Source organism: Triticum dicoccoides, chromosome 1A (assembly GCF_002162155.2).
Source record: "Triticum dicoccoides isolate Atlit2015 ecotype Zavitan chromosome 1A, WEW_v2.0, whole genome shotgun sequence".
NCBI lineage: Eukaryota > Viridiplantae > Streptophyta > Magnoliopsida > Poales > Poaceae > Triticum > Triticum dicoccoides.
This window is the reverse complement of record NC_041380.1, coordinates 263,357,317-263,369,097: the sequence shown is the minus strand read 5'-3', so window position 1 is coordinate 263,369,097 and position 11,781 is coordinate 263,357,317.

Sequence of the window (11,781 nt, the reverse complement as noted above, 5' to 3'; positions counted from 1 at the left end):
GGGGGCGTGGCGTCGTTCCAGGGCATCCAGACGAGGAGGGGAGAGGCAGGCAGGCAGGCGAGCTGGTGGCGTGGCGCGGTGGCGCGCGCGCGCGCCGGGCACGCTCCCCTCCCTCTGTCGAGGACGAAGACGACAGAGGAGGAGGCGGGCTGGGCCGCCTGCTGGCTGGGCCGGCCAGCTACTGCTGGGCTGCACAAGGAGGAGCCCCAGGTAAGCTTCTCCTTCTTTATTTATTTTTGTTTTCTAATTTCTGTCATTTGTTTTGATTTAAATAAAATATTAAATCATTTTATTACCTTATGCCAATTTTTGCAGGAGCTAGATATATTATTCCAGAGCTCCCCAACAGGTGGCATAATTTTTGGACATATATTAATATATATAACTAATATATTTCCAATGCAATTAGTTATGCATTAATTCCAAATGCCCAAAATAAATACCTATGAGCTCTTAAAAATATTGGTTTGATTTTTATCTCTGTCCAATATTTTCAGAGAGCAACATGAGCATTTTCTTGGACCCTTTTGGAGAAAATTTTTATTTGGGTCATTTTCAAAATGATGCTGAGGGTTTCACAAATCCCCATTTCAAGTTTCTGATGAAAGAGTAAACATGATGCAACACTCTAATGCATGACTAGCTAGGGTGTGACAACTCACCCCCACTCAAAAGAATCTCGTCCCGAGATTTGGGTTCCTCCGGGAAGAAGGCGGGATACTCGAGTCGAAGACGATCCTCCCTTTCCCAAGTTGCTTCATCCTCAGAATGGTGCGACCATTGTACTTTGAGAAACTTGATATTATGACGTCGGGTGGTACGTTCGGCCTGATCGAGGATACGAATGGGGTACTCTCGATATGTAAGATTATCTTGGAGATCAAGCATTTCGTGGTCCACTCCACGGATAGGATCCGAGAAGCAACGCCTGAGTTGAGAAACGTGGAAGACATCGTGGACTCTGGAGAGGTGCGGAGGTAGTTCCAACTGGTAGGTAACTTCTCCTCGTTTGGCGAGAATGCGAAAAGGTCCAATGTAACGAGGAGCCAATTTGCCTTTGATACCGAAACGATGGGTTCCCTTCAGAGGGGTGACCCGAAGATAAGCCTTCTCGTCAACCTCGAAAGTCATAGCCTTATGTTTTCGGTCATATTGACTCTTTTGACGAGATTGGGCTGTTTTCAACTTTTCACGAACGATACGAACTTGTTCTTCTGCTTCCTGAATCATATCCGGGCCAAAGAATTGTCTTTCCCCGGTCTCTGACCAGTTAAGGGGTGTTCGACACCGTCGTCCATAGAGAACTTCAAAAGGGGCTTTACCCAAGCTAGATTGATAGCTGTTGTTGTAAGCGAATTCGGCAAATGGAAGGCACTTCTCCCAGTCCATTCCGAATGAGATAACAGAGGCTCGAAGCATGTCTTCTAGAATTTGGTTGACGCGTTCCACTTGACCACTCGACTGAGGGTGGAAAGCGGTGCTGAAGGAGAGACGGGTTCCCATAGCATTTTGGAAACTTTCCCAAAATCGAGAGGTGAAAAGACTTCCTCGATCCGAGTTGATTTCCAAAGGAACACCATGGAGGGACACTATTCGGGAGATGTATAAGTCTGCCAGCTGGCTAGCGGTTATACTCTCACGAACAGGTAAGAAATGGGCTACTTTGGAAAGACGATCGACCACGACGAAGATAGCATTATTCCCTCTCTTGGTCCTGGGAAAACCGGTAATGAAATCCATACCAATTTTATCCCATTTCCATTCAGGAATAGCTAAGGGTTGAAGGGTGCCAGCAGGCCGTTGATGCTCTGCTTTTACACGACGACAGACGTCACAATTAGCAATATACTGAGCAATTTCTCTCTTCATCCTAGTCCACCAGAACCTCTGGCGTAGGTCCTGATACATCTTAGTACTACCGGGATGAATGGTGAGAGGAGATTCATGAGCCTCCTTAAGGATCAACTGCCGTAGATGCTGGTTCTTGGGAACCACTAGACGGTTCTCAAAGTACACAACACCATGATCATTTGTGGAGAAACAACTAGCACCTCCGCTAGCAATGTTCTCTTTGATTTTAGATATTCCCTTATCTCGCTTTTGGGCAGCGATGATTTGATCCGTAAGAGTAGGTTTTGCCACCAAGGTGGAAAGAAAACCTTGAGGTACAATGTGAAGGTTTAGCTTCCGAAATTCCTCATGGAGAAGCGGTTGACTTTGTTGTAACATCAGGTTGTTACAATAAGATTTACGACTTAGCGCATCAGCCATGACGTTGGCTTTCCCTGGGGGTGTAGGTTATTCCTAAGTCGAAGTCTGTGATCAACTCGACCCAACGTCTTTGCCTGAGATTCAAATCTGGTTGGGTGAAGATGTACTTCAGACTTTGGTGATCAGTGAATATTTCGCAACGATTACCGAGGAGGTAATGTCGCCAGGTCTTAAGTGCATAGACTACGGCTGCAAGCTCTAGATCATGAGTAGGATAATTCTCCTCATGTGGGTGCAATTGCCGTGAAGCGTAGGCAATTACGTGTCGATCTTGCATGAGAATGCAACCTAGTCCTTGTCGCGAGGCGTCGCAGTAGATAACAAAGTCCTTAGAGAAGTCTGGCGGTACCAGTACGGGAGCAGAAGTCAGGCGTCTTTTCAGTTCCTGAAAGCTGTGCTCACATTGTGGAGTCCACTCGAACTTCTTATCTTTCTTGAGGAGTTCGGTTAGAGGTTTAGCAACCTTGGAGAAGTTCTCGACAAAGTGACGACAATAGCTCGCTAAGCCCAGAAAGCTCCGAACTTGCTTGACCGATTCAGGTGGAGTCCAATTAAGGATGGCTTGAACTCGCTCAGGGTTAACAGCAATACCTTTACCAGATATTACATGACCCAGATAGGTCACTTCTGACAACCAGAATTCACATTTAGAAAATTTGGCATAAAGGCGATGCTCTCGAAGTTTCTGCAACACTAGCCTTAGATGTTCGGCATGTTCTTCCTTGTTCTTGGAGTAGATGAGTATATCATCGAGGTAAACCACGACGAATTTATCCAAATACTCCATGAAGATTGAGTTCATTAACCGAGAAAAGGTGGCTGGAGCGTTGGTTAAACCGAAGGACATGACGGTGTACTCGTATTGGCCATAACGAGTAACAAAGGCCGTTTTAGGAATGTCCCCGTTTCTGATTTTGATTTGATGGTAGCCCAACCTCAAATCCATCTTGGAGAAGACTGAGGATCTAGCGAGCTGATCATACAGGTCGTTGATCCTGGGAAGCGGATATTTGTTCTTGATTGTGACCAAATTGACAGGTCGGTAATCTACAACCATCCGGTCCGTACCATCCTTCTTCTTGACGAATAGGACGGGGCAAGCCCACGGAGATGAACTAGGGCGGATGAAACCCTTTTTCAAGGACTCATCGAGTTGTTTCTTAAGCTCGGCTAGTTCTAGTGGTGCCATCTTATAAGGTCTTCTAGCAATCGGAACGGTTCCTGGAATGAGGTCTATTACGAACTCAACATCCCTGTCAGGTGGAACACCTGGCAATTCCTCTGGGAAGACATCCGGGAAGTCACGGACTACCGAAACGTCCTCAAGGTCTGGCAAAGGGCTGGCGTTAAGAGAATATAATTGTCGCTTGGCTAGTCGGGTTAAGACATTGACTATCTTGCCCGAAGGGTGAGTGAGTAGAACAGTCCTAGAGAAGCAATCAATTTTGGCATGATTAGCTGACATCCAGTCCATACCCAAAATGATATTAATATCTGAAAATTTAAGGGCTATCAACGATGCAAGGAAAACAAGTCTGTCGACTTGGATTTCATTTCCATAACTTACCCTAGAGGTCTGCCATCTAGAACCAGGAGTAGAAATTTCCATAGTGGATGGCATGTCACAGAATGCGGTGTTATGCAAACGAGCATAGTTTTCAGATATAAATGAATGGGAGGCTCCTGTATCGAAAAGAACAGATGCTGGGTGGCAATTAACAAGAAGCGTACCGAGAACGACGTTGGGATCCTCTTGAGCTTCTTAGGCAGAGATACAGTTGACATGGCCACGTGAGGCGGTGGCCGGCTTGGCGTGGAACACTTTCCCTGTCGGCTTGCCACGGCCAACAGCTTTAGCAGACTGGTTGGGGTTGGTCTGGGAACACTCACGCATATAGTGGCCAGATTCCCCACACTTGAAACAAGTCACGGAACTGGTACGTGGAGGAGCATTGTTGGTTGGACCCCCATAGGGCTTGGCCGGTGCAGACTGTTGAACAGGGCGAGGCGCCTGGAAAGATGGCCTCGGTGTGAACCTGGGTGGCAAGGCGGTGTTGGGCACCCACACGCGACGCTTCTGAGGACCAGCACCGGATGAGGAACCCATGTCACGGCCATGCTTGCGTGTTGCGTCATAGTCAGTCTGACCAGTTTCAGCACTGATGGCTTTGTTGACAAGTTTCTGAAAAGATGTGCACTCATGCAGACGGAGGTCACGGCGAAGCTCAGGACTAAGTCCCTTACGGAACCTTGCTTGCTTCTTGGCATCAGTAGACACTTCCTCAGTTGCATATCGTGCGAGGTTACCAAACTCCCTGCTGTAAGCATCCACAGAAAGTCGGCCCTGAGTGAAACTGCAAAATTCCTCACGTTTACGGTCCATGAGACCCTCCGGAATGTGATGTTCACGGAAAGCCTCGCTGAATTCAGCCCAAGTAGTGACATGGCCCGCTGGGCGCATAGCTCCATAATTCTCCCACCATAGACTGGCGGGGCCTTCAAGATGATATGCAGCAAAGGTGACCTTGTCAGCCTCCGCTACCAGCACGGAACGCAGTTTGTGAGAGATACTGCGAAGCCAGTCATCAGCGTCAAGAGGCTCGACGGAGTGGTGGAACGTGGGTGGATGTAATTTGATAAAATCACTGAGTGACACCACGTTAGTCCTCTGATGGTGTGCCGTGTTCTGTTCAATACGCTCCAACAAACGGTTGGTCTCCCGCTTGTTTCTCTCAGCTTCCATCATAACCTCGGCTAGGGAAGGAGGATGAGGCAGATTTGCATCCCTAACTTCACTGCCTTCGGCCTGCTCTTGAGGAGCAGGGTTAGTGCGCGTGTTGACCATCCCAGGTAAACAAGACAATGATTTAGTCAGGATGATAAAATTCCGACATAGGATATAAAATGTAAGGAATAACTCGAAATGCAAGATGATCATCCGTATGACATGGTAAATACAGAAACTGCTTCTTTATTCCATCGTCATACACACCATACAGGGTTTAGTACAAGACCAAACAAAATACTATTACGGTGAAAAGAGGATTACATCTCATCGGAGGCATCCCAAGCTCCTATACATTATTTTTCTACACCTCCGGAAAGAGTACAAACTAGGTCATATCCCACGAGTCACGCGGGACGATAGACGACACAGCTAGTGCGAACTAGTGATACTACCACTAACTCAGACCGATCCGTAGTAGTCCTCGTAGAAGTCACCTCCATAGCCTGGAAGCTCAACATGATCATCCGGAAACAGACGATCTCGCGGAGCTTGTGGACCATAGGGGCTAGGATGAGGTCTTGGACCAACAGACGGTGGCCTGCGGGGACCGCGAGGTGGGGTGATGCCTCCTACATCACGCCAACCCATCACGTCTGGCAGAGCAGATCTCACAGGATAGAGATCGCGCATATCCGAATATCCAGCTTGCACCGCCGGTGCGAACCGAGTCAATGTGGCCCAGTGGTCAGCACGGGTATTGAAGAGCTCTAACCTCAAGGCCCGATTTTCACGGTCCTTATCCTCTAGCATCTCAGCAGTGGTGCGAGTCCGTGAATCCTCCTGGGTGGGGTCAGCATAGATAGCCTGGAGATACCCTTGTGCTCCCGGAAGTGATCCTGGCATATACCGGAAATCAGAGTCCCGAAATAGACCAGACCTGACTCGCATGATGGTCATCATAGAGTAGGCGGCGTCCTGCACAGCCATCTCAATAGTAACCCCGAGTCCATAGGAGCAGTGAAGGGGCTCGGTGGATCCAGGATAAGATGGAAATATCCTGACAGTGCAGAGATACTGGCTTTGATTGAAGTCCCGAAATTGCTCTTCGACCGTGTACTCAGGATACCAGCGATATCCAGCCTCAGTCATTACCCTGACCAACATGGCAGTATGGCCGGGTACATCTAGGCATCGAGTCAGGCGAACCACTTGATTGAGGTCGCGAGTGGCCATCTGAAAGCACAATCATAATGCAAAGGCATTAGAATTTCTAGCAAAATTTCGGCAGCATAACAGCTGTAAATGCTCAAGAAGGATTTTGAGACATTTGACAAAGGATTTCATACACACTCAACATCATCATATCAAAGTTCTGAGACCATCCTAACAACATAACGTGGTAGAAGAACTGAACTAGGCTTGTATCCATCAAACCTATAAGGTACTACTGATTAGTAACACGTGATCCTGATAGAGAGAATAGATCCTAATTCCTTAACCCCCGGTGGAAGAATAGACTGACTCAGATCAGAATGTCATAAGATGAAGGAGTAAAAGAGCCTTACGTTCCAACCCACAAACAATTCCCCTACATATAACTAAAGAATTTCTAGACTCAACATCGACCAGTTCGGCTTGGAGAACCTACAGGCAGCCTGGCTCTGATGCCAACCCTGTCAGGACCCCGACTCGATGTCACATTGATCTAGCCGGTAACACCTCATATCACTTTGCGGCCTCACGCACGGTATCCCCACGGGTGTCGCCTTACCTTTGTCCGGGACCGTTTGCGCCTTTTGGCTCACGTATATGATAGTGTCGCTAGCATCCATATGATAAGGAGCCCGGGCTGACATGACTAGTCATAAACCCAAAGTGGCACAGACTTACAGGGACAGGCATCCATGACCCAGCTTCGAACGTGTCGGTCATCAGCAAGTGGGTCCGGGCTGTAGCACTGGGCTAGCAGGACTCCGGTAAACCGGGCTGTAGCGGGCTAACAGGACTCCGGTACTCAATGCGTGACATTTCCCCGAAGGGACAGACACAGGAACGAAGAAGGACACATGCCGGCCAGCCTAAGTGTTCCAGAGCAGTAGCAAGCTACCATGGCTCAGCGGTAACACTAGGAGACATTTCCCGGTAAGAGAGGCTACTAAAGATAAACAACTAGATAGTCAGATCCCACACATACCAAGCATTTCAATAACATACACACAATATGCTCGATATGTGCAATACAACATGGCATCACAAAATGACTCTACGACTCAAGTAGTTTATTCAATAGGCTCCGAGGAGCGAGATATTACAAACATGGGTCTCATGACCCAACAATCAGAGCATACAAGTCAAGGCACAAGCGGAAGCTATCATGTCTGAGTACAGACATCTATAAATGAAAAAGGCTGAGAAGCCTGACTATCTACCAGATCCTGCCGAGGGCACAAGATCGTAGCTGAGGTATCAAGCTAAACGTCGAAGTCCAAGCGGAACTACTAGTGAGACTGAAGTCTCTCTGCAAAAACATAAAATAGGCAAACGTGAGTACAAATGTACCCAGCAAGACTTACATCAGAACTATCTACATATGCATCATTATCAACAAAGGGGTGGTGGGGTTTAACTGCAGCAAGCCAGCTTTGACTCGGTGGCTATCCTAACTACGACTGCAAGTGAATCTTTTGAGGTGGCGCACACGAGTCCACATATTCACCATATCAATACACCACTATGGATCCGCTCCCGTCTCCCTACGAGAACGCCATCCATAGCACTCACGCTTATCTTGCGTATTTTAGAGTATCCACTTTCACTTGTCCATGAACTGATATAAGCAACCCAGAAGTCCTTTACCGCGGACACGGCTATTCGAATAGATGATGTTAACCCTGCAGGGGTGTACTTCTTCATACATGTTTCCACCACTTAGCGTCTGCACACGACATGTGCTCGGCAGACTTCAAGCGAAAGCCGACGTGGGTGTAGACCACGACCTACCTAAACACTCAAGTCTCTAGTCCAGGTTTATCGCCTATTCGGGTTCCATCCATGAGGAGATCCGGCCGGAGTTTCGCTCACAGCCCCAAACGATGTGAACAGGGTTCCCGAGATACCAAACGGGCATCCGGTACACCGTGCCACGTACCTACCGCATCACAGCCCACCCCTACGGTCAGCGCTGTCCACGGCCTCCAGTAAGCTACAAACACCAGAAACTACTTGCAACTCCTGGACAGAGGACTAGGGTGAATAAGAAGTCGAGCGGGGTCATATTTCAGGGCCCAATGTATGGTAGTAGCTGAATCATGGATCACAAACACAGAACTCAGTTCCTGAGGACGGCTTCAATGAGACAACCCACCATGTACTCCTACATGGCCTCTATACCAACACTGTCAGGACCCCGACTCGATGTCACATCGATCTAGCCGGTAACACCTCATATCACTTTGCGGCCTCACGCACGGTATCCCCACGGGTGTCGCCTTACCTTTGCCCGGGACCGTTTGCGCCTTTTGGCTCACGTATATGATAGTGTCGCTAGCATCCATATGATAAGGAGCCCGGGCTGACATGACTAGTCGTAAACCCAAAGTGGCACAGACTTACAGGGACAGGCATCCATGACCCAGCTTCGAACGTGTCGGTCATCAGCAAGTGGGTCCGGGCTGTAGCACTGGGCTAGCAGGACTCCGGTAAACCGGGCTGTAGCGGGCTAACAGGACTCCGATACTCAATGCGTGACATTTCCCCGAAGGGACAGACACAGGAACGAAGAAGGACACATGCCGGCCAACCTAAGTGTTCCAGAGCAGTAGCAAGCTACCATGGCTCAGCGGTAACACTAGGAGACATTTCCCGGTAAGAGAGGCTACTAAAGATAAACAACTAGATAGTCAGATCCCACACATACCAAGCATTTCAATCATACACACAATATGCTCGATATGTGCAAATACAACGAAGCATCACAACATGACTCTACGACACAAGTACTTTATTTAAGGCTCAGGGAGCCATACATAACATACACAAAGGAACGGGCCTCACGACCCAACATTCAAGTCATACAGTCATACAAACCAGCAGCGGAAGTAACTTGTCTGAGTACAGACAACTAGTAAAATAAAAGAGGCTTGGAAAGCCTAACTATACTACGTGGTCCTTCATAAGCTCAGGATCACCACCTGGGCCTTTAGCCTACTCGTTGATGTCAACGTCTACGTAGAACCCATCAGAAGGGGTTGCAGCGTCTTCTGAAAAATGTAAATTATAGCAACATGAGTACAAAGGTACTCAGCAAGACTTACATCAGATCCTACATACATGCACATTGTCAAGAAGGGTTGGTGGAGTTATTGCAGCAAGCCAGCTTTGACTCTTGGCTAGACTATCCTACGATACTCCAACTTGAAATGGTTTTGCGCACACGAGTCCACTACCCACCACTTCAATACACTACCGAGGATCCGCCTCCGTCTTCCTACGGAAGAGCCATCCTCGGCACTCACACTTATCTTGAGGCTTTTAGTAGTTTCCATTTACTTGTTTATGAACTGTATAGGCAACCAAGTAGTCCTTTACCGCGGACGCGGCTATTCGAATAGATCATGTTAACCCTGCAGGGGTGTACTTCTTCATACACGCTCTCACCACTTACCGTCGTTTACACGACATGTACTCGGCAACCTTCAAGCGGAAGCCCAACGTGGGTGTCCGCCACGACCTACCTAATCACCTAAGCCTCCAGTCCAGGTTTATCGCCTATTCAGGTTCCATCCGCAGGGAGTCCGGCCGAGGTTTCCCATACGGCCCCGAACGATGTGAACAGGGTTCCCGAGATACCTAACGGGTATTCGGTACACCCGGCCACGTACCTACCGCATCACAGCCCACCCCTACGGTCAGCGCTGTCCACGGCCTCCAGTAGGCTACAAACACCAGAAACTACTTGCAACTCCTGGACGGAGAACTAGGGTGAATAAGAAGCCGAGAGGGTCCATTGGTTTCGGGCCCAATGCATGGTAGTAGCTGATTCTTAAATCATACATACAGATCTCAGTGCTTAAGGTCGGCTTCAATGAAACAACCCACCATGTACTCCTACATGGCCTCTCATCGATACCTTTACCAAATCGTGTTCACCACACCACTCTCATTACCGACATAATCATTTCACTCTAGCCCATCACCCAGATGAACCAGACCTGACCCGACTCTAAGCATAGCAGGCATAGCAAGGTAGGAACAACACATACATATGGCTCAATCAACTCCTACACATGCTAGTGGGTTTCATCTAGTTACTGTGGCAATGACAGGTTATGCAGAGGAAATGGGTTCAACTACCGTAGCACACAGCAGTTTGAATCGCGTTGTCTTAATGCAGTAAAAGAGAGCAGGAGCGAGAACATGGGATTGTATCGATATGATCAAATGGTTGGTTGCTTGCCTGATGGTTCGATGCACTGATACGGTTCTTCGTTAGGGTAATCACGGTACTCCTCGGAGGCAGAACCTGTCGCAAAGGACACCGATACACAACCATCACCAAACAATGTGCAACAATATGATGCATGCATGAAACATGGCAATATGAGTGTGTTGGGCTAATGCAACTAAGACCAGAAGGGTTTGAACCAATTTGAATCAAAGATTCAAATTTCAAACTTGTTCTGCATTAAACATCAAGTTAACTTGTTTAGTCATGCATGAAAATTGTACAGATGGATAGATTGGATTTTTCTGATCATTTTTCATATATAATTTGTCTGATTTGGAGTTACAGAATAAAAGTTATGAATTTTTGAAGTTTAAATTATATTCTGGAATTTCCTGATTTAATTTAAATCCAGAAATATATATATTGCGCCAGCATGACGTCAGCACGACGTCAGCGGTCAACTGCGGCTAGCTGGGGTCAAACCTGACGTGTGGGGTCCACACGTCAGTGACAGGGGGGTTTAACAGAGGTTAGTTTAATCCTAATTAAGAGTTAGTGGCGCTGGGGCCCACTGGTCAGTGTCAGGGGGGTTAATTAATAGTGATTAGCACTAAGCTAACCACCTGGCCGACAGGGCCCACGCGTCAGTGACTCTGGGGGGTCAAACCCCAGGTCGAACAAGTCAAACCCGCCGGCGGTTAGTCGCCGGCGAGGTCCGCGGCGTACATGTGCCCCGGGTTTCCTCTGTGGTGCTCCAAACGGCGTGCGGCTAGGTGCGTTGGAAAGCTAGCTCGATGGCGCGTCGGGCGGTGGCCGTGGCTGGGCCTGGGGTGGCCGGAGTCGACGGTGGCGAGCTCGGCTGCGGCCGCCGGGGTTCGGTCGTGCACGGAAACGTGGTTGGAGCTCGAAGGCGAGCGAAGCAAGGCGCTAGGGATGCTCTACGGGGCCTTACGGACTTGTTGGACTCGCCGGGGTGACCAAATGGTCACCGGAGCTGCATCGACGGCGAGCTCGGCGACGGCGGAGGTTCGGCCGTGGTGGGAAACGGAGTTACGGCGCGGGAACGAGGGGGAGAAGAGAGGGAAACGGTGGCGGAGCTCACCGCGGTTGCAGCAGGCGTCGAAGCGGGCTCGGGGACGCACTGGAGACGGCGAATCGACGGCGATGGTGGTCGGAGCCCGAGGAGGAAGACGATGGCGACGGCGGCTCCACAGGGCGTCCGGCGTCTTGTGGCTTGACGGAGAGCTTCAGGGCGAGGGGGCGGAGCTCCTGCGCGAGTCGGGAAGGCGAGGGGAGGCCGGTGGCGGCGGCTATGGCGAACGGCGGCGATGGGTGC